This window comes from Heloderma suspectum, chromosome 1, assembly GCF_057233095.1.
Source record: "Heloderma suspectum isolate Gila_16-S chromosome 1, 16-S_ref, whole genome shotgun sequence".
Classification (NCBI taxonomy): Eukaryota; Metazoa; Chordata; class Lepidosauria; order Squamata; family Helodermatidae; genus Heloderma; species Heloderma suspectum.
The window spans coordinates 432,649,219-432,671,517 of record NC_139458.1 but is presented as its reverse complement, the minus strand read 5'-3'; the positions used below and the strand labels follow the sequence as shown (position 1 = coordinate 432,671,517).

At 49.5% G+C, this 22,299-nt stretch overlaps 1 long non-coding RNA gene across 1 annotated transcript in view; it reads right to left on the bottom strand.

Annotated features, from left to right (window-relative positions):
• Positions 1–10,091: 10,091 nt before the first annotated feature.
• LOC146360320 (uncharacterized) overlaps positions 10,092–22,299 on the bottom strand; it is a 38,449-nt gene continuing 26,241 nt past the window's right edge. Inside the window, exons 5-6 of the long non-coding RNA XR_014787518.1 lie at positions 14,464–14,636; positions 10,092–10,274 (exon numbers count right to left, since the gene is read on the bottom strand). This is a non-coding gene — a long non-coding RNA (uncharacterized LOC146360320). The remainder of the gene's footprint in view (positions 10,275–14,463; positions 14,637–22,299) is intronic.

Sequence of the window (22,299 nt, the reverse complement as noted above, 5' to 3'; positions counted from 1 at the left end):
GGCATGGCTGGAGGGGAGTGCTGGGAGTTGCATGCCTTACACCGTCAGACCACTGGTCCATCTAGGCCAGTATTCCCATCCCAACACTGCCTGTGGCAGTCCAGGGTTTTAGTCCAGGCCTTTTTAGGCCCAATGGATCCCTGCTGCCCACATGGCTCAGCTTGCATTTGTGATCTGAGCTGCAGGCTTTGGGAAATATTCTCAAAATTTGGGATGAACCAAACTCACGACTGGAAAAATGAGAAATGGAGAGAAAACAAAATGGACTGATTCATCTACCCCTAGTTGGAGGAGAATAACGACAGCGAGCTCTTTGACACACCAAACTGGGAACGGCAGGCTTCAGCCCTACTTCACATGCTAATCCATTGGCAGGGGCTTGGCCTAACTCTTCCATCGATGCATCTACTTGCAAAAATAGGGCCATGGCTTGTTGTTTGTCATGACTCATCTATATGTTACGTCATCCCTCTCTCAACCTGTTATGGGTGGGGGACGGGCTTCAACAAAAGAAGGTGTGTCTCTGGATGAGGTCAGGGAATTTAGAGGCAGGCCATGGTTCTGATTCTAGTGAAGGCAATCAAGCAGGCAGGGCCAGGGGTGTAGGAAGGAAACTAAATTTTGGGGCAGGGAAAGACAGGATTGGATCAGGAAAGGAAAGTCAGCTGCATATGTGGCTTCTTTTGCACAGACAACATTCAAGGTAAGAGGCAGATGCCGTGGAGGCTGGTGGCTCTGATGATGGTCTGGCAATGGGTTCGCTCTGAGTTTCAGTCAGAACCAGTCAGAACTCTGAAGGAGCTTTCCAAGGTGTTCTGATGGATTCTGAATGAAACCCAGAGTGGATTCACTGCCCCACTGACATTGGAGCCACCAGCCTCCACTGTGCAGATGGCATTGAATTAGGGATGTACGAAAGTCACTTACCTTTTTGAAGGGTGACATTCGTGGTGGGGGGGAGGTGCTCCGTCCCTCCCCCCGAAATTCTCTCTGTCTGGCTGCGCTCCACGGAAATTCTGCGGAGCTGCTGGCCAGGGCCGCCCGCAGCCAAACATCTGGCCGCTGGGCAGCCTGCAGGGACGCAAATGGTGGCGGCTGTAGCCACCGCAATTTGCGTCCCTGTATTTTGCCGTGATAGGCTATGTAAATATTTTCGTAGCCTATCACGGCAACCCCCCCCAAAAAAAACAGCGAATGCAAATGACGGTGGCTATGGTGGCCGCCATTTCTATTCTTTTTTTTTTTTTTTGCTGTTTTAGCCTACATAAATATTTATGTAGGCTATTACGGCAAAAAAAAAAAAAAAGAACACAAATGGCAGCTACTTTTTTTTGCGTTCTTTTTTTTTTTTTTTTGCTGTAATAGCCTATGTAAATATTTATGTAGGCTAAAACAGCAAAAAAAAAGGGAACGCAAATGGTGTAGTGGCCACCATTTGCTTTCCTTCCCCCCCCCCAATAGCTTACATAAATACTTACGTAGCCTATCATGGTTTCCGCAGGGATGCAAATGGCATCGCTGTGTTAGCTGTGATAGGCTACGTAAGTATTCACATAGCCTATCACGGCTACATGGAAGAAGCGAATGGTGGCAGCATCTGCAGCAGCCATTTGCAAGTCAGTGCAGATGGCAGCAGGAAGGTGCTCTGTTCTGGGCCCATTTTGCGGGGTGGGGGGGCGGGGGGGCTTTGTTCCGCCATGGATTTTGCGGGGCTGAATTCTCTGACATCCCTACGTTGAATCATAGGATTATGGAAGTGGAGCAGGACTTTTAGGCCAACTCATCCAACCCCCTACTTGATGCAGGACGTCTAGACCTACAGACTAAGAACAGAAAAACCAAAGAAGAACCCTTGTCAGGGTGCCCCTTTTGCCTACTGAATACTCCAATAGCCAAATCCACACTCAGACGAAAGGGCTGCTCTCCAAGGCTTTAATTCCATTTACCCTAATGAGGCAAAGAGGTGCTAATTGCTAGAGACTCAGAGAACTACAAAGGAACAGCCATCTAGGGGTTCAAAGTGAAACTAATTCAGTTGATCTCCGTTTGGGAAAAGGGTGGCAACTCTCTGAACTTAAGGGGTGGGTGGGGAAGATCTCATCCTCTCCCGTGATGCTTCTGGGCGCAGCTGTTGACGTAGAGCCAGTCAGGCTGAGCACTGAAGCTCAGCCCTGCGATCTCTCGCTCGTGCCTGCGCCTGCGCCTTGCGCCTGGAAGTTCAGCTTCTCCTTCCCTTTCCATGCCTTGTTCGCTGTCACTACCAGGCATGTGAGAAGGGGGGGGCTCCCCTTATAGCTGCACCTCTGAAGTAGGGGTGGACGAAAGTCACTTACCTGTCATCGAAGGCCGTTCGCGGTGGGGGGGAGGCGCTTCGCTGCTCCCCCCGTGAAGTTCAGGCCGGGAGGGGGAGGCTTCCCGCCTCGCCCGGCCGAAATTCAGGCCGGGGGGGGAGGCTTCCCACCTCGCCCGGCCGAAATTCAGGCCGGGGAGGAGGCGCCTCGCCTTGCCCGGCCGCGAACACGGAAGTAAAAAAAAAAACGCCCCCTGATAGGCTACGTGACGATTCACGTAGCCTATCATGGCTAGATCTGGAAAGTCAGCCGTGATAGGCTACGTGAATCGTCACGTAGCCTATCACGGGTGACTTTAAAAAAAAAAAAAAGCGCGTACGCGAATGGCGGCCCCCATAGGGAGCCGCCATTGGCGTTCCTTATTTAGTCGCTGTAGTCTACGTAAATGTTTACGTAGACTACGGCAAAAATAAGGGCAATGCAAATTGTTGTTGTTGTTGTTGTTCAGTCGTTCAGTCGTGTCCGACTCTTCGTGACCCCATGGACCATAGCACGCCAGGCCTTCCTGTCCTGCGCTCTCTCCCGGAGCGTGCTCAAGTTCATATTCATTGCATCCGTGATGCTATCTAGCCATCTCATCCTCTGCCGTCCCCTTCTCCTTTTGCCTTCAGTCTTTCCCAGCATCAGGGTCTTTTCCAGGGAGTTTTCTCTTCGCATTAGGTGGCCAAAATATTGGAGCTTCAGCTTCAATATCTGTCCTTCCAATGAGCACTCAGGGTTGATTTCCTTTAGGATGGACTGATTTGACCTCCTTGCAGTCCAGGGGACTCGTAAGAGTCTTCTCCAGCACCACAGTTCGAAAGCATCAATTCTTCGGCGCTCAGCCTTCCTTATAGTCCAGCTCTCACAGCCATACATTACTACTGGGAAAACCATAGCTTTGATTAGACGGACCTTTGTCGGCAAGGTGATGTCTCTGCTTCTGACTATGCTGTCTAGGTTTGCCATAGCTTTCCTCCCAAGGAGCAAGCGTCTTTTAATTTCATGGCTACAGTCACCGTCTGCGGTGATCTTGGAGCCCAAGAAAGTAAAATCTGTCACTGCTTCCATTTCTTCCCCTTCTATATGCCAGGAAGTGATGGGGCCAGATGCCATGATCTTAGTTTTTGTAATGCTGAGTTTCAAACCAGCTTTTGCACTCTCCTCTTTCACCCTCAACAAGAGGCTCTTGAGATCCTCTTCGCTTTCTGCCATTAGGGTGGTATCGTCTGCATATCGGAGGTTGTTGATAATTCTCCCAGCAATCTTAATTCCGACCTCTGATTCATCCAACCCAGCATTTCTCATGATGTACTCTGCATATAAGTTAAATAAGCAGGGTGATAATATGCAGCCTTGTCGTACTCCTTTCCCAATTTTGAACCAATCGGTTGTTCCATGTCTGGTTCTTACTGTTGCTTCTTGACCCTCGTACAGGTTTCTCAGGAGACAGGTAAGGTGGTCTGGTACTCCCATCTCTTTAAGAATTTGCCACAGTTTGTTGTGATCCACACAATCAAAGGCTTTAGCGTAGTCAATGAAGCAGAAGTAGACGTATTTCTGGAATTCTCTTGCTTTCTCCATGATGCAGCGAATGTTGGCGATTTGATCTCTAGTTCCTCTGCCTCTTCTAAATCCAGCATGTACTTCTGGTAGTTCTCGGTTCGCATACTGCTGAAGCCTAGCTTGTAGGATTTTGAGCATCACCTTGCTGGCATGTGAAATGAGTGCAACGGTGCGGTAGTTTGAACACTCTTTGGCGTTGCCCTTCTTTGGAATTGGAATGTAAACTGACCTTTTCCAGTCTTGTGGCCACTGTTGAGTGTTCCAGATTTGTCGGCATATTGAATGCAGCACTTTAACAGCATCATCTTTTAGGATTTTAAATAGCTCGGCTGGAATACTGTCATCGCCGCTAGCTTTGTTGTTACTAATGCTTCCTAAGGCCCACTTGACTTCACTCTCGAGGATGTCCGGCTCAAGTTCAGTGACCGCACTATCATGGCTATCAGGGACATTCAGATCTTTCCTGTATAGTTCTTCTGTGTATTCTTGCCACCTCTTCTTAATCTCATCTGCTTCTGTTATGTCCCTGCCTTCTTTGTCCTTTATCATGCCCGTCTTTGCACAAAACGTTCCCTTGAGATCTCCACTTTTCTTGAAGAGATCTCTAGTCTTTCCCATTCTGTTGTTTTCCTCGATTTCTTTGCATTGTTCATTTAAGAAGGCCTTCTTGTCTCTCCTTGCTATTCTCTGGAACTCTGCATTCAGTTGGGTATATCTTCCCCTTTCTCCCTTGCTTTTCGCTTCCCTTCTTTCGTCAGCTACTTGTAAAGCCTCATCAGACAGCCACTTGGCTTTCTTGCATTTCTTTTTCTTTGGGATGGATTGAGTTGCTGCCTCCTGAACAATGTTACGGACCTCCGTCCATAGTTCCTCAGGCACTCTGTCTATCAGGTCTAATCCCTGAAATCTATTCCTCACCTCCACTGTATATTCATCAGGGATATGATTTAGGTCATACCTGAACGGTTTAGTGGTTTTCCCGACGTTCTTCAATTTAAGCCGAAATTTTGCAAGAAGCAGCTCATGATCTGAGCCACAGTCAGCTCCAGGTCTTGTTTTTACCATTTCCTTCTCCAGTGGACCACATTTTGTCAGAACTCTCTGCCATGACCTGTCCGTCTTGGGTGGCCCTGCACGGCATAGCTTATGGCTTCACTGAGTTACGCAAGCCCCTTCGCCACAACAAGGCAGTGATCCATGAAGGGGGCAATGCAAATAGCGTTGCCCTTATTTTTGCCGTAGTCTACGTAAAGATTTACGTAGACTACAGCGACCAAATAAGGAACGGGAATGGCGGCTCCCTATGGGGGCCGCCATTATCCGTACACTCTTTTTTTTTTCAAAGTCACCTGTGATAGGCTACGTGACGATTCACGTAGCCTATCACGGCTGACTTTGCAAATCTAGCCGTGATAAGCTACGTGAATCGTCACGTAGCCTATCAGGGGGCGTTTTTTTTTTTCTTTCATTGCAATGGCGGTGGAGGCAGCCGGTCGAAAGACCGGCTGCCGCTCCCGCCTTGCTCGAACACCCGCCGAACCGCCGGCCAGACTAGCCACCGGGAGGGACATTCGGTGAAGGTAAGTCCCGTCCCGGGGGGTGCGGGGGGCAGGGGGGGTGCGGAGGATTTCTCCCTGAAACTTGTTCGGGGGGCCGAACACGTTGGCGCTCAACCCCCCGAAGTTTCGGGGATAAATTCTCCGCCATCCCTACTCTGAAGTCTGGGGAAGTTCCTCCCCCATGATTTGCCTCTCTTCCTCAAAATCAGAGCTGCTTTGGGACTCTGTGGGCTCAGATCCAACCCTGCCAGCCCTGCTGGATCAGACCAAGGGTCCATTTAGCTAGGGGTGTATGAAAACCCGCTTACCTGGCTCCGCCAGGTTCCACTGCGGGGGGGAGGCGCTCCGTCCCTCCCCCCAGAATCCTTGATGTGGGGAGAGGTGCTCCATGCCTCCCCCGGGAATCCTGGCCGGCCGGCCCCGCTCCATGGCCAAGCCGCAGAGCCGCTGGCCAGCTCCAGCCGCCTGCAGCCGGACATCCGGCCACTGGGCAGCCCTGCAGGGACACAAATGGTGGCTGTCATAGTCTCTGTCATTTGCGTCCCTTTCTTTCACCGAGATAGGCTACATAAAAATTTACGTAGCCTATCACGGCAGGGGGAAAACCCCAGCGTACGCAAATGGCAATAGCTGCCGCCATTTGCGTATGCTGGTTCCCCCCCCTGCTGTGATAGGCTACGTAAATACTTACGTAGCCTATCACGGCCTCCACAGGGACAGAAATGGCATCCCTGCGTTAGCTGTGATAGGCTACATAAGTATTTACGTAGCCTATCATGGCTGAAGAGGAGCAAGCAAATGGCAGCTGCAGGACGGCTGCCATTCGCACAGCAGCGCGGACGGGAGCAGGTAAGTGCTCCATTTCGCATGCCTTTCATGGGTTGGGGGGGTGGGGGCTTCGTTACGTGATGGTTTTCGGGGGGCCGAATGCACTGGCATTCGGCCTCATGGAGATCTGTCGCGGAATTCTCTGACATCCCTACATTTAGCCCAGCATCCTGTTCACACCGTGGCCAACTAGCTGTTAACCAGGAACCCACAAGCAGGACACGAGTAGGGATGGGGGAGAATTTCTCCCCGAAACTTTGGGGGGCCGAGTGCCAACGCATTCGGCCACCTGGAATCGGCGGTGAAATTCTCCACCCCCCCGCCCCCCCCGGATGGGACTTACCTTTGACGAATGTCTCTCCTGGCGGCGGGTCCCGGCGGCGGTTCGGCGGGTTTTCGTCAGGGGCGGGGGCGGCAGCCGGTCTTTCGACCGGCTGCCGCCGCTGCCATTACAAGTGAAGTAAAAAAACCCAACAACCCTGTGATAGGCTACGTAACGATTAACGTAGCGTATCATGGCTAGATCTCCAAAGTCAGCCATGATAGGCTACGTAAATCGTTACGTAGCCTATCACGGGTGACTTTGAAAAAAAAAAAAAGCGCATACGCAACTGGCGGCCCCCATGGGGCGCCGCCATTTGCGTTGCTTATTTGCTCCCTGTAGTCTACGTAAAGATTTACGTAGACTACAGGGACCAAATAAGGAACGCAAATGGCGACGCCCTATGGGGGCCACCATTTGCGTACGCTCTTTTTTTTTTTTTTCAAAGTCACCCGTGATAGGCTATGTGACGATTTACGTAGCCTATCACGGCTGACTTTGGAAATCTAGCCATGATAGTCTACATAAATCATTACGTAGCCTATCACGGGGGTGGCTTTTTTTTTACTTTTTTTTTCGCGGCCGGGTAGACGGGGCGCTTCTACCCGGCCTGAATTTCACCAGCAAGGGATGGGGCGCCTCCCCCCTGGCCTGAATTTCAGCTGGGCGAGGCGGGGCGCCTCCCCCCCCTTGCCTGAACTTCAGGGGGAGAACCGAAGCGCCTCCCCCCCACCGAGAAGCAAGCTTCGAGAACAGGTAAGGGACTTTCGTCCATCCCTAGACACGGGTGCAACAGCACCCTTCCTCCCATGTTCCCCAGCAACTGGTGTACATATCCTTGCTGCCTCTGGTACTGGAGGTAGTACATAGCCATCAGGACTAATAGCCATTTATAGCCTCCTCCTCCAGGAATTGGTCCAACCCCTTTTTAAAGCCATCCAAATTGGGGGCCATCACTTCAGCCTGTGGTTGCGAATTCCATAATTTAGCTATGCTCTGTGTGAAGAAGCCCTTCCTTTGACTTGTCTGATGCCCATCTTCTGCTGAAGGGCAAACAGTGCGGGACTGCCCACCACTCTTACTGTCAAGACATTCTCCTGATGTTAGCGATGTATGGGAAATTCATTTCAATTCATTTTGTAGCAGGATTGACCCACTTCACACCTTCTGAACTGAACACGGACTTGGATGTGACCTGCCGTCAAAGTCTGAGCTTTTCTGAGCTTGCAACGTGATTCATGGACTGCAAAACTGCATTTAACGGCATGCGTACATCCAAAAAATGTGCATGAAAAAATGCAGGCATTTGAAAAATGTGCACAAATATACTTTAATCAGTGGGAGAACAATGCAGACATTTCAAAGAGGTGCACAATTGATGTGCACATTTGGAAAAATATGCGCAAAAATACATATGGATTTTCATGCAAAAAGAAAAAAAATCCCAATCTTGGGTCTGAACAAGCTTTGAAATGAATTCAGAGAACTTTGGTTTTCTTGAGGTTTGCTGATTTGTACATCCCTGCCGTGTCTGTGTGTGTGTGTGTGATAGGGATGGCAGAGAATTCCGTCACGGATCTCCGTCACGGATCCCCTGAAATCTGGTGGAATGGCCTGCCCCCCCACCCCCCCGGGTATCCCCCCCAGGACGAGACTTACCTGGGGCGGATCTTCCGGGCAGCAGTGGCAGCTGGTCTTCCAACCGGCTGCCACCATTGCCATTTGCAGACGTGTGGGTTTTTTTTTTCAAGACGTGATAGGCTACATAAAGATTTACGTAGCCTATCATGGCTGGGTAAAAAAACAAAACAAAACCGCGTACGCAAATGGCGGCGGCTACAGTCGCCGCCATTTGCGTTCCTTATTTTTGGTGTCTTAGTCTACGTAAATATTTACGTAGACTAAGACGGCGAAAATAAGGGGAACGCAAATAGCGTAGCGGGCACTATTTGCGTCCCTTTTTGATTCACCGTTTTAGCCTACGTAAAGATTTACGTAGGCTAAAACGGCGAATCAAAAAGGTACGCAAATAGCGCCCGCTACGCTATTTCCATTCCCCTTTATTTTCGCCGTCATAGTCTACGTAAATATTTATGTAGATTAAGAGGGCCAAAAATAAAGAACGCAAATGGTGGCGGCCGTAGCCGCCACCATTTGCGTACACGGTTTGTTTGTTTTTACGCAGAGCCCTCCGCGGCCGTAAATCCGGCTGCGGACGGCTCTGGCCTGGGCCTGGCCGGCTGCTCCTCGGAGCTGCCGTGGAGCACAGCTGGCCATCGAGGATTCCGGGGGGGGGAGGAATGGAGTGCCTCCCCCCTGTTGAGGATTCCGGGGGGAGGGACGGAATGCCTCCCCCCCACCATGAACATAATTCACGGAAAGGTAAGTGCGTGCCTTTCGTACATCCCTAGTATGTGAGTGAGAGAGAGAGAGAGAGAGAGAGAACTACCCCGATTTAACTGAAGTGTATTACATCTTGTCCTGACCTCGGGAGAGATATACATAAGATAGACAGCAGAGTGGGAGAGAGCCATTCTTGTTGGCAAGGGGAAAAGCTAAAACTGAGAGCAGTGAGCTAGTAAAATTGCTTTGGCACTGCACAGCGCAGTCATTTTCAGGGCTGTCCATAGAAGTGGCTTCTGTTATACTTTCATCTGCTGGCTAATGCTTGTTCTGCAAAGTGGTATTCTCTCACTCCAGTTGCCTTATGTCACCTAAAGTTAATATCAGTACTTCACTGGTGGTGAAACTGAAGTCTGGAGGACTTGTAGATCAACGGATAAAATAGTACTTTGGCATTCATATAAATACTTGGGGACCTCGTCACAGCGTACAAGTAGGAAATCATATCTTCTGTTCCAAACAGAAAGTAAAGAGATTTTAGGGCCGAACTATTCTCCTAATCACACATAGCGGAGCGATGCATGATTGCTTCCCCTACTCTCTTGCAAGCGTGCATGGCCTTGCTTCTGATTGGGAACATGTTGCTTTGGGAGAGGAGGGTTTATGCCCCTTCCCCACCAGTTTTTTGTCCCCAAATTCCCACCTAAAGAGGGATTAAAAAGGAGAGAAAAGGCCTCCATTAATTCCAAAAGGACCCCTTTAATTAAAAGAGAAAAGGCCTCTCTTAATTTGCAAAGGGAGTGGAATTTGGTGACAAAAACAATGAAAACTCCTGCACCACCTGTTGTTTGTCCAAATCAGGGCTATGCATACTTGCAGGAGAGTAGGGAAAATAATAGCTCCACAGTGTGTGATCAGAAGAACTTTTAGTTTGGCTCTAAGCTCAGGAGTTTGAAGAAGGAGCCTCAGGAAGCAACAGAGAGGTATGCAGTAGGCTTTGGGCCAACCTGTTTTACTACCCTGACATAATGAAGAAGAATGATCTTCATTCACAATGTATGGGTCATGCAGTAACATGCTCAAAGCAGAATTACTGGGAGTTAGGGGGAAGGCATCACAACAAAACAAAGTGAAGGGAGAATAGCTCCACCATGAGTCATAGTAAGTGCCACCTTTATTATGAACCAGCTTGAATAAATGAGAACTTGTGGAGTTTTATTGACAGTATTATTCAGCAGATCAAGGATCATAAGAACCAAAGTTCTAGAAATTTCTGGATAATCTCCAGCTGCCAGATGATGCCCTGAGGTTTTTGTGCAGCAGTGCCTGAAAATATAGAAGAAACCTGGTTATAGAAAGATAGAAACCACAAAGGCAAGGCCTCAAGACAATGACAGGCATCTCCGTGAATAGGAAGGGACAGACCTGAATGACTTTAATTCAGCTGCCATGTTTGACTGGAGTTCCCCAGCTGTTTTTCACCAAGTGGAGATTTGAGCCTTAAGGAGGGAAAAACAGCCTGTGGGAGTGGTTGTGAGGGAATCAACAGGCATGGGCAGCATTAAGCACTTCTCCCCCTTTCACAACGTACAAGTAACCCCACTCTCCTTCCCCTCCATTCAACTGAGTTGGAAAAAAACTGGTTTGGGAATCACATGTCCATTCCATCATGCCCAATTTGGGACCTGTGTCCTGGGGAAATATGGGGAGAAATAGCAAAGGATGTCTAATTGATTGATGCTACTCAACAGCAGCCAAGCAGTCAAAGGATGCACTAGCAACATTGGCCCTAAATATGGAGAAAGCATCCGACCAAGTTTCTTGGATGTACATGTTTAGGCTGTTAGAGAAAGTGATCATCCTGGTAAAGATTGTGAAAGAGATGTGTCGGGGTCCAGGGTATGAAGTAATAGATGGTGGCTAGTGTCATTTTCTTGGGTAATGCTATCACCAATAACAGACACCAATCAAATCCACGATGACGTTATCATAGGGCAGGGGAAGGGAGCCTATTTGTGTAAAGGCCCTCTGGACCAAGCCAGAGGGCCAAATGATGTGACAGGACAGTGCTGTGCCCCAAAGCTCTTCCCCCTCCCATGGTATCACCATGCCTTATCATGGTCCATCAGTGCCATGTCTCTCCCCACATGGGAAGGACAGAGCACCAGCTGAAACCTTCCTGCACTGCTCCTGTCCTGATTGCCATGCAAGCAGGGAAGAAAGGGACATGACTGGGATGCACATGGGGCAGGAAGAACCCCCTGCTGAGTACAGCACTTCCTTCCTGCCCCACTTGCATCTCAATAGGTGTGTGAGGGAGGTGGGAAGGGACATGAACTATGCCTGCAGGAGCTGGCTCCTGCCAGCCATGGCCGAGTAGCAACCCTTCTGCCTGTCCTGCTCAGGTCCTGCAAGCCCCAGCTGAGCAGGGGAATCAAGATGTTATTTTCGATCTCTGATAGGGATGGCAGAGAATTCCGCCACGGACTACAATGAGGCAAGATTCTAAAGAATACGGCCCCCCAGACTCCATGGCGGAATGGAGCACTTACCTCCGCCTCCCTCTGGAATCCTCTTCAGCCAGATCCTCCTTGCGGTGATCCTGCAGAACCACTGGATGGCTCCGGAGCGCCAGCAATACGGCCGTCATTGCCATATCACTGGGTGAGGGGGACTGTCTCCAGATGCAAATGGCATCCAGTATGCCATTCGCAGCCATAAAGGTCTTAGATTAATGTAAATGCAGCTGTAAATGGCTGCATTTAGCTTAAACTAAGACCTTTACAGCCACAAATGGCGTAGTGGACGCCATTTGCGACCCTGCTTTTTCACACTATAGGCTATGGAAATATTTGCGTCGCCTATCACATGAAAAAACAGGGATGTAAATGGCATACTGGACACCATTTGTGTCTGCAGTCAATCCCCATCAGCCAGCAATACAACAATGGCAGCCATATCGTTGGTGCTTTGGAGCCAGCCGGCGGCTCTGCGTAATCACCATGGAGTGGAGCCAGCTGGCAAGGATTCCGGGGGGAGGAATGGATCGCTTCCCCCCTGCAGGTGGATTCCCCCCAGAGCAGCAGGTAGGGAATCCACCCATCCCTAATCTCTGATCAGAGATAACAAAGAGATTCCCTTTTGTTCCTCTTGCCCAGCTCCTCATTGGGATGGTGCACTGTGCATGAGAAATTCTTTTTGTTATCTGCATTCAGAGGGGATAAAAAGGGGATTCTTCTTCCCAAGCTTGGGGGGGGGACTTGAGGGGGGGACTGCAGAGTCTGCTCTACCCTCCCCAGGGTAGGGATGTACAGACTGTGTAAAATCTGCTCCATATGTGTTTTGCAGATTGTCAGATGCCTTTCATTCCCTCATCTGCCCACAGACAGATGCGAATATATTTTTTTTTCCGTCATGCGGAAAAATACGGAAATAATTATGTAAATATTTAAGTAAGTATTTACGTAAGTATTTACATAATTTACCCCAGTACGAAACATTTCGCGTATTGTCCCCCATTCCATTCTACATTTCCTCAGCAGGAACCTACGTATTTTTCTACGGATGCATGCATTGCATAAATTTATGCATAAATTTCGGGAAAGTAAAAAAAAATCATCCCAAAGTCCATGGACTCAGCAGGGCCTGAGGGGGTCACTCCGCAGCGGATTTACGAGGTCGGATTCTTAGAAATCTGAGCTCATTTTAATCCATCTCAAATTTCTCCAGCATCCCTACCCCAGGGCAGTTTGGACAATGCCACAGGCAAGATTAGGCCTGAAGGCTGTGGGCTGCCCTCCCTGCCATAGAGCACAGACTTTCTCCTACAGTGGCAATGAGAGAGGGTTAGCTGGATGTAGAAGCCTCCTTTCAACTTAATCCCTACATATCCTGCTGAGGTGTATTTTTCTCTACCATCACAGCTTCCTCCCCTCCCATGACTTGGCTGCTGATGGTAGCTCTCAGATCTCCTATTTCTTGAACATTTCAATGGAGAAGTTTGCTTATCTCTCACGGTATTGGATCTGGAGATGGAAGGGAGTCCCCAAAGAATGTTGATTTACATGTGCAAATGCAAAGATGAATTCTAATTATGTCTACTTGTCCCTTTTAATTGACTGAATTTATTCATGGGTACAGATACCCAAGGCTGCATGTATTCCACAGTTCAGCTTTCACAGCCGAAGTTGGTGCTGGGCTCACCATTCAACACCCTGACATTTTTCAGTTGGGGAGCTTTTTTCAATTCACCTGGTGGCATGACTATAGCATGTGGACAATGTTTTTAAATCTTAGGGCGCAATCCTATGCCCGCTAGTCAGTGGCTAGACAGCCGTAGGATAGGTCGGTTCCCGGGAGCCACCCTTCCACGCTACTTTGTAGGCAGTGCAGATGAGCCCTGCACTCTGTCCTCATAAGAGCGGTGCAGAGCGGTGAAAACAGGGTGTTCCCAGGGCCAGGCTGGGGCAGGGAAGTCAGAAATGCCGGTACAACACATCCTATGTGTCACCCAGCTGCCACTTCTGAGCTCCAAGGTCTGGTGGCTGGACAGCCAAAATTGGCTGTCTAGCCACAAAAGCAGGGTGGGGGGAGCAAGGAGGAGATCCACTCCTCGCCACTCCTCCCACCCTGCGCTGGATAGGTGGTAGTCCCTGAGGTTGGAGGCAACCAACGATCCACATAGGATTACTCCCTCCATTTTGCATCACTAATCAGTAGGGATGTACGAATCCCTTACCTGGCTCCATGCAGGGGCATCCATGGTGGGGGAGAGGTGCTCTGTCCCTCCCCCCAGAATCCTCAACAGGGGGGAGGCGCTCTGACCCTCCCCCCAGAATCCTGCCCGGCTGGGTCCACTCCACGGCCAAGATGCAGAGCCACCAGCTGGCTCCGGTCACCTGCAGCCAGACATCTGGCCGCTGGGCAGCCCTGCAGGGATGCAAATGGCGGCTGTCGTAGCTGCGGCCATTTGCATCCCTGTATTGAGCCGCGATAGGCTACATAAATATTTACATAGCCTATCACGGCAGGGGGAAAAACCGCAGCATACGCAAATGGCGGTAGCCGCTGCCATTTGCATATGCTGGCCCCCCCCGCCGCCGTGATAGGCTACGTAAATATTTACATAGCCTATCACAGCCTCCACAGGGACGCAAATGGCATCCCTGCATTAGCCGTGATAGGCTATGTAAGTATTTACGTAGCCTATCATGGCTATGAAGAGGAGGAAGAGAATGGCGGCTGCAGGATGGCCACCATTCGCAAAGCAGCGCGGATGGGAGCAGGTAAGTGCTCTGTTTCACGCGCCTTTCATGGGGTGGGGGCAGCAGGGACTTCATCCCGCACGCCTTTTGTGGGTTGGGGGGGGCTTTGTTCCCCGAAGGATTTCGGTGGGGTGAATGCACTGGCATTCAGCCTCATCGAGATCCGTCACAGAATTCTCTGACATCCCTACTAATCAGCAACTGCAGCATGAAGAAGCAAGTGTCTGCAATCTAAGCTGAGTCACACCCACCTGCCAGAATGGCTATGCTAACAGTTTCTTATTCTTTCTCACAGGCAGCAAGATCTTTCTGGGATGAATCAGTTTGAGAAGGTGGTGCTGTTGTTTTGGGAGTAAAAACATCTGGTGGTATGATAGCATCTGGTGGTGGGGTAGCATCTGCACACTCAGAGCTCAACAAGTCCCTATACAATAGTAAAGAAATGCATTATTATACAGGAGTCCTTCTCCAAATAAGAGCATGTTTTGTAAAGGCTGCCCTGAGCTTGGTAAGAGAGAAGCATAAAATGCTCTTCGCATATTTATCTATGTTGCTCTTTTAATGTTGCAGATGTTTTCCTGAGTGCCCGGATGCTGACAAAAATGTGTCAGTGGCACAACTAGGAAAGCTCAGACCTATGGGAGGCTGGTATGTGTGGGTTTGAGTGTGTGTTAGAAACACCTCATGGAGACCATAAGTTGTGAAGACACTTTCAAAAAGTTTAACCAGGAATGTGTTGCACTGGTGTGGAGATTATCCACCAAAAGGCATGGTAAACCATGTCATGAAACTGCTTCAATATGTGACATTCTTTCAGGTCCCACAGGGACCGAACACTGGCTGTGATAATCTACCTCTCTCATCAGTTACAGATTTTTTGAGGTACGTGTGGCAATTGATACAGCTTGGGAAGCTCCAAGGTCACAAATCCATTTCTTGTGTGTGTGTTTTTTCTTCACTCCTTCTCTTCCTTCCCACTTGAGATCCCAACTTATTCCTTCTCACATCTCTAGATGGGAAAAACTATGATGTACTCTAATTAGGGCATAATTAGGGTGATCTATCTAGATCAGTGGCCGCCTCTGAACTCGGAGGCGACTGCCAATCCAAAGCAGGGCAGGAGATGCACTGAGGGGATTATTCCCTCTGTGCGTCTCCTGCCCTGCTTTTTTTGGCTAGACAGCTGATTGTGGCTGTCTAGCCATAGGAGCATGGAGCAGGGAAGGAAGCTGCTGTACAACATATAGGATGTGCCATACAGGCAGCTATGCTCTCCCCACCCCGGAACGCCACCAGCCACACCCCTTTCCAGCCACTCCGCACCCCTCTTGTGAGCGCAGAGGATGGAGCTGTTCCACACTGCCTCTGAGACAGCGTGGAAGTGGGGGGAGGTCAGTTCTCCAGGAACCAACCTTGGAGCATGGGCTCCAAGGTTGGTTCTAGGGGTGTACGAAACCCCACTTACCTGGCTCCGCCGGGTTCCGCTGGGGGAGGAGGAGCTCCATCCCTCCCCCCAGAATTCTCGCTGGGGTGGAGGTGCTCCGTCCCTCCCCCCGGAATCCTGGCCGGCCAGCTCTGCTCCGCAGGGATTCCACGGAGCCGCTGGACAGCTCCACCAGCAGCCGGACATCCGGCCACTGGCTAGCAGGGACGCAAATGGTGGCTGCTGTAGCTGCCGCCGTTTGCATCCCTGTATTCAGCCATGATAGGCTATGTAAAGACTTACGTAGCCTATCACGTCTGGGTTAAAACAACAACAACACGCATACGGCTACAGCCGCCGCCATTTGCGTTCCTTATTTTTGGCCACCTAAGTCTACGTAAATATTTATGTAGACTAAGACGGCGAAAATAAGGGGGAACGCAAATAGCATAGTGGACACTATTTGCATCCCCCTTTATTTTCGCTGTCTTAGTCTATGTAAATATTAACATAGATTAAGATGGCCAAAAATAAGGAACGCAAATGGCGGCGGCCGTAGCCGGCGCTAGGGATGTACGAAAGTCACTTACCTTTGACTAAATTTGCTTCGTGGTGGGCGGAAGGTGTCCCGTCCCTCCCCCCCAAAATTCTTGCTGGGGGGGAGGTGCCCCGTCCCCCCAAAAAATTCTGGCTGGGGAGAAGCGCCCCGTCCCTCCCGCCGTGAATCCCAGCTGGCCGGGAACGCAAATGGCGGCGGCCGTAGTCGCCGCCGTTTGCGTCCCTGCAGTCAGCTGTGATAGGCTACGTAAATGTTTACATAGCTTAGAGTTTTGAGCCAAACTAAAAGTTCTCCTAATCACACACTGTGGAGCTATTATTTCTATCATTCGCAGGAGTAAGGAGCCTGTGGACACAAATGGTGGCAGCTATGGTGGCCGCCATTTACGCCCCTGTCTTTCACCGTGATAGGCTACGTAAATATTTATGTAGCCTATCACGGCAAAAATACAAGGGCGCAAATGGCGGTGGCTACAGCAGCCACCATTTGCGTTCCCTTTTTTTGCTGTGATAGACTATGTAAATTTTTACGTAGCCTTAGGGATGTACGAAACTCCCCTTACCTGGCTCTACCGGGTTCCGCTGGGGGGGGAGGCATTCCGTCCCTCCCCGCGGAATCCCCCCCAGAATCCTGGGTGGCCAGCTCCGCCAGCTGCCGGACATCCGGCCGCTGGCTAGCAGGGACGCAAATGGCGGCTGCCGTAGCCGCTGCCGTTTGCGTCCCTGTATTCAGCCGAGATAGGCTACGTAAAGACTTACATAGCCTATCACGTCTGGGTAAAAAAAAAAAAACGCATACGCAAATGGCGTAAATATTTACTTAGACTAAGATGGCGAAAAGAAGGGGGAAGACAAATAGCGTAGTGGGCGCTATTTGCATTCCCCTTTATATTGAGAGCCAGTGTAGTGTAGTGGTGAGAGTGATGGACTGGGAGCCGGGAGATCCGGGTTCTAGTCCCCACTTGGCCATGGAAGCTCACTGGGTGACTTTGGGACAGTCACAGACTCTCAGCCCAACCTACCTCACAGGGTTGTTGTTGTGAGGATACAACGGTGAGGAGGAGGATAATGTAAGCCGCCTTGAGTTCCTTGCGAGAGGGAGAAAGGCGGGGTATAAATGCAATAAATAAATAAATAAATAAATAAATAAATAAATTTTCGCCGTCTTAGTCTATGTAAATATTGACGTAGACTAAGATGGCCAAAAATAAGGAATGCAAATGGCGGTGGCCATAACCACCACCGTTTGGGTAGGGATGTCAGAGAATTCCGCCACGGATCTTGGGGAGGCTGAAGGCCAGTGCATTCGGCCCCCTGAAATCGGAGGTGGAACGGCGTGCCACCCCCCACCCCCCCGGGACGAGACTTACCTGGGGCGGATCTTCCGGGCAGCGGCGGCGGCCGGTCTTCCGACTGGCTGCCGCCGCTGCCATTTCCAGTTAAAAAAAAGAAAAAGAAATGATAGGCTACGTAAAGATTTACGTAGCCTATCACGGCTAGGTTTTTTTAAAAAAAATATGTGATAGGCTACGTAAATGTTTACGTAGCCTATCACGTCTGACTTTTTTTTAAAAAAAACCCGCGAGTACGCAAATGGCGGCGGCTATGTTGTTGTTTTTTTTAAGTCAGACATGATAGGCTATGTAAACATTTACGTAGCCTATCATGGCTGACTGCAGGGATGCAAACTGCGGCACCTATGGCCACTGCCATTTGCGTTCCCTGCTAGCCAGCGGCCGGATGTCCGGCTGCTGGCAGAGCTGGCTGGCAGCTCCGCAGAATCCCTGCGGAGTGGAGCCAGCTGGCCCGGATTCCAGGGGGGAGGCGTGGAGGACCTCCCCCCCGGCAAGGATTCCGGGGGGAGAGACGGAACGCCTCCCCCCGACCATCAACATAATCCGCGAACAGGTAAGTGACTTCCATACATCCCTATGTATTGGGTCCTGTAGTCAGCTGTGATAGGCTACGTAAAGACTTACATAGCCTATCACATCTGGCTTAAAAAAACAAACAAAAACACGCGTATGCAAATGGCGGCAGCTACGGCCGCCGCCATTTGCGTTCCTTATTTTTGGCCGTCTTAGTCTACGTAAATATTTACGTAGACTAAGACGGCGAAAATAAGGGGGAACACAAATAGCATCTGCTATGCTATTTGCGTTCCCCTTATTTTCGCTGTCTTAGTCTACGTAATTTTATTTATTTATTTATTTATTTATTTATTTATTTATTTCTATACCGCCCAATAGCCGAAGCTCTCTGGGCGGTTCACAAAAACTAAAACCAAACAACACACATTAAAACAATTTAAAATAAATAGAACATTAAAACCACAATATAACAATACAACCACAATAAAACCTAGCAGCAGTACAGGAGTTTAAAATACAGATTTAAAACAGCAAAGATAAAAATTTAGAAAGCTAAAATGCCTGGGAAAATAAAAAGGTCTTCACCTGGCGCCGAAAGGAGTACAATGTAGGCGCCAGGCGAACCTCACTAGGGAGCTCATTCCAGAGCCGGGGTGCCACAACAGAAAAAGCCCTCCTCCTAGTAGCCACCCGCCTCACTTCCTTTGGCAGGGGCTCACGGAGAAGGGCCGCTGCTGATGATCTTAAGGTCCGGGCAGGCAAATATGGGAGGAGGCGATCTTTCAGGTAACCTGGCCCCAAGCCGTTAAGGGCTTTGAATGTTGTTTCCCGCCTCCCAGCTGAGCAGAGCAGAGCAGAGCAAGCTGCTCCAGCTGGTCCAGGGACTACAGAAGCAGGCAAGCTCCCAGAGAGCGAGCGAACAGAGCGAGCGAACAGGGGGAGCAAACAGGAGTTGGCCAGGGGAGTTGCAGTGGTTGAAGAGACAAAGGAGACAAAGGAGACAGAGGCTAAGAGGTAAGTGGGTTGCAGGAAGCCCAGGGCGCTGCCCTTTATCCTTCTGACTGGCTGTGAGCTCACCAGGAGCTTCTGAGAGCTCCAACTGAATTGGAGGGGTGTGGCCTGAGTACTCCCAGCAGCTGACTGGGCGGGAAGCTTCAGTCTGTTTCCCGCCTCCCAGCTGAGCAGAGCAGAGCAAGCTGCTCCAGCTGGTCCAGGGACTACAGAAGCAGGCAAGCTCCCAGAGAGCGAGCGAACAGGGGGAGCAAACAGGAGTTGGCCAGGGGAGTTCGGCAGGGGAGGTCAAGGGGGAGGCCCCTAATATTTTTTTTATTTTATTATTTTTTTTTTTTTTTACTAACTCTTTTTCATTTATTTGTCTTGTAACACACACTTCCACACCAGTGGGACTCTGCTTTTAACCTCTACTGAGTAGAGGAGCAGGCACAGGCTAGTCTAGAACAATCACAAAGCTAGACACAAAAAGGGAAAAGAGGCTATGGAAGGACAAGACTCTCCAGTGGTGGTGACCTGCAAGGTGTGTGCAGTGTTTGTTTTCTTGCCTGAGAACATGGCCTACACCTGCAACAAGTGCAAGTTGATCACGCTGCTGGAGGAAAAAGTAAGTGGACTGGAGCGGCGACTGTCAACCCTCCGGGGAATAAGAGAACATGAAGAGTTCTTGGACAGAATGGGGGAACTACAGCAGCAAAGGGCAGACCACAAGCTTGAAGAGCAACAGCAAGATGAGGCAGTGGGAAATGCTGAGGTGAAGAAAAATGGAGTAGAGGATACTCCTTGGAAAATGGTGACAGTTAGGAGAAGAAGAACTAGACGACACTCTGCACCAGTGGAAGCGGTGGAGCTGTGGAACCGATTCCAGGTACTTGCAGATGAGACTGGAGGACAGCCTGCAGAGGAAGAATCACAGGGGAACCTGCATGAGAGTGAGCAAGAGGCTAAAGGTCAGTCAAACAGAGGCGATGAAACCCAGGCCTACAAGAAGAAGAAGAGAAGAGTGGTAGTAGTGGGAGACTCCTTGCTGCGTGGGATCAAGACCCAAGTATGTCGCGAAGACCCGTGGACTCGCCAGGTATGTTGTCTCCCGGGAGGACAGATTAGAGACGTGACTGAAAGGTTGCCTGCACTCATAAAGCCCACTGACAGGTATCCCTTTCTTCTCATCCATGTGGGAACAAATGATACCGCCAAGCGGAGCTACGAAGAGATCACGTCAGACTTTGAAGCTTTGGGAAGGAAACTCAAGAACTTTGGGGCCCAGATAGTTTTCTCATCCATCCTTCCAGTAGTTAGAAGAGGGATAGAAAGGGAATGAAAAATACTCCGGGTGAATGACTGGCTACGAAGGTGGTGCCGACGAGAGAGATTTGGATTCTGGGACCACGGGCTATACTTCCTGGAAGATGGGCTGTTGGCTAGGGATGGGTTGCACCTCACAAAGGCTGGGAAGAATGTGTTTGGCCACAGCATGAAGAACTTCATCAGGAGGGCTTTAAACTGAATCCTACGGGGAAGGGAGATGTAATGTTGGGGGTAACAATGGACGTAGGCGCATGCACTGCAATGGAGAGAACAGCTCTGATAGCGTCCAATAATAGTCTTCAGACACAGGTAGGAAGAAAGCCAGACTATGAAGCACATGGTCTTCGATGTCTATATACTAATGCCCAGAGTATGGGAAACAAACAGAACGAACTTGAACTCTTAATACAGGAGGGAAATTATGACTTGATAGGTATAACTGAGACTTGGTGGGATGACTCTCATGACTGGAATACAGCAGTTGAAGGATATAACTTGTTCAAAAAGAACAGGAGGAACAGAAAGGGAGGCGGGGTTGCACTGTATGTGAAAAATACATATCTCTGCACAGAAATACAGGAGGAGGAGCTTGGTAGCCCCATCGAGAGCATCTGGGTTGAAATAAATGGAGCAAAGAATAAAAGGAACCTGGTGGTCGGAGTCTACTACCGGCCACCCAATCAAGGAGAAGACAAGGATGAAACTTTTGAAAAGCAAATAGCCAATGTTTTAAGGAAGCATGATGTAGTAGTAATGGGGGACTTCAATTTCCCCGATATTTGTTGGGAGACAAATTCTGCAAAACATGGCCCCTCCAGGAAATTCCTGACTTGTGTGGCGGATAACTTCCTCCTACAGAAAGTAGAGGAAGGAACTAGAGGATCGGCTATCCTTGACTTGATCCTAACCAACAGAGATGACTTAGTGGATAAAGTAGCAGTTACAGGAACTCTGGGGGAAAGCGACCATGTTGTACTTGAGTTTTTGGTTCTAAGGGAAGCAAAAGCCGAGTGTACTCAAACGCATACCCTGGATTTTAGGAAAGCTGATTTTAATAAACTCAGAACAATGATCAGTAAGGTCCCATGGCAAGCAATGCTAGCGAGAAAAGGAGTCCAAGATGGGTGGGAACTTTTTAAAAAGGAAATTCTCAATGCACAATCACAAACAATTCCAACAAGAAGAAAAGGTGGAAGACAACAGAAGAAGCCAATGTGGCTTCACAAAAAGCTTAGGGATGACCTGAAAACAAAAAAGGACACATATAGGAAGTGGAAAGAAGGCCAAGTAACAAAGGAAGAGTACAGGCAGGTAGCACAGAATTGCAGGGATGGCGTCAGGAAGGCTAAAGCGGAGAACGAGGTGAGGTTAGCGAGGGATGCTAAAAACAACAAAAAGGCTTTCTTCAGCTACGTGCATAGTAAAAGGCAGAGGAAAGAAATGGTTGTTCAGCTATTAAATAAGGATGGCAAAATGATAACAGAGGACAAAGAAAAGGCAGAGGTGCTCAATTCCTACTTTGGCTCAGTCTTCTCCCAAAAGAGGGTCTATGACCCCCCTGGCAAAGGCGAAGTACAGGCTGAAGGGGCAGGATTGCAGCTTGAGATCGACAGGCATATGGTCAAGGAACACCTCATTACTTTGAATGAGTTCAAATCTCCAGGGCCAGATGAACTGCATCCTAGAGTCATAAAGGAACTGGCAGAAGAACTCTCAGAACCGCTGTCTATTCTCTTTGAGAAATCATGGAGGACAGGGGAAGTGCCAGATGACTGGAGGAGGGCTAACGTTGTCCCTATCTTCAAAAAGGGTAAAAAGGAGGAACCTGGGAACTACAGACCAGTCAGTCTGACATCAATCCCTGGGAAAATTCTGGAGCAGATCATAAAGCAATCCATCTGGAAGCACCTTGACAA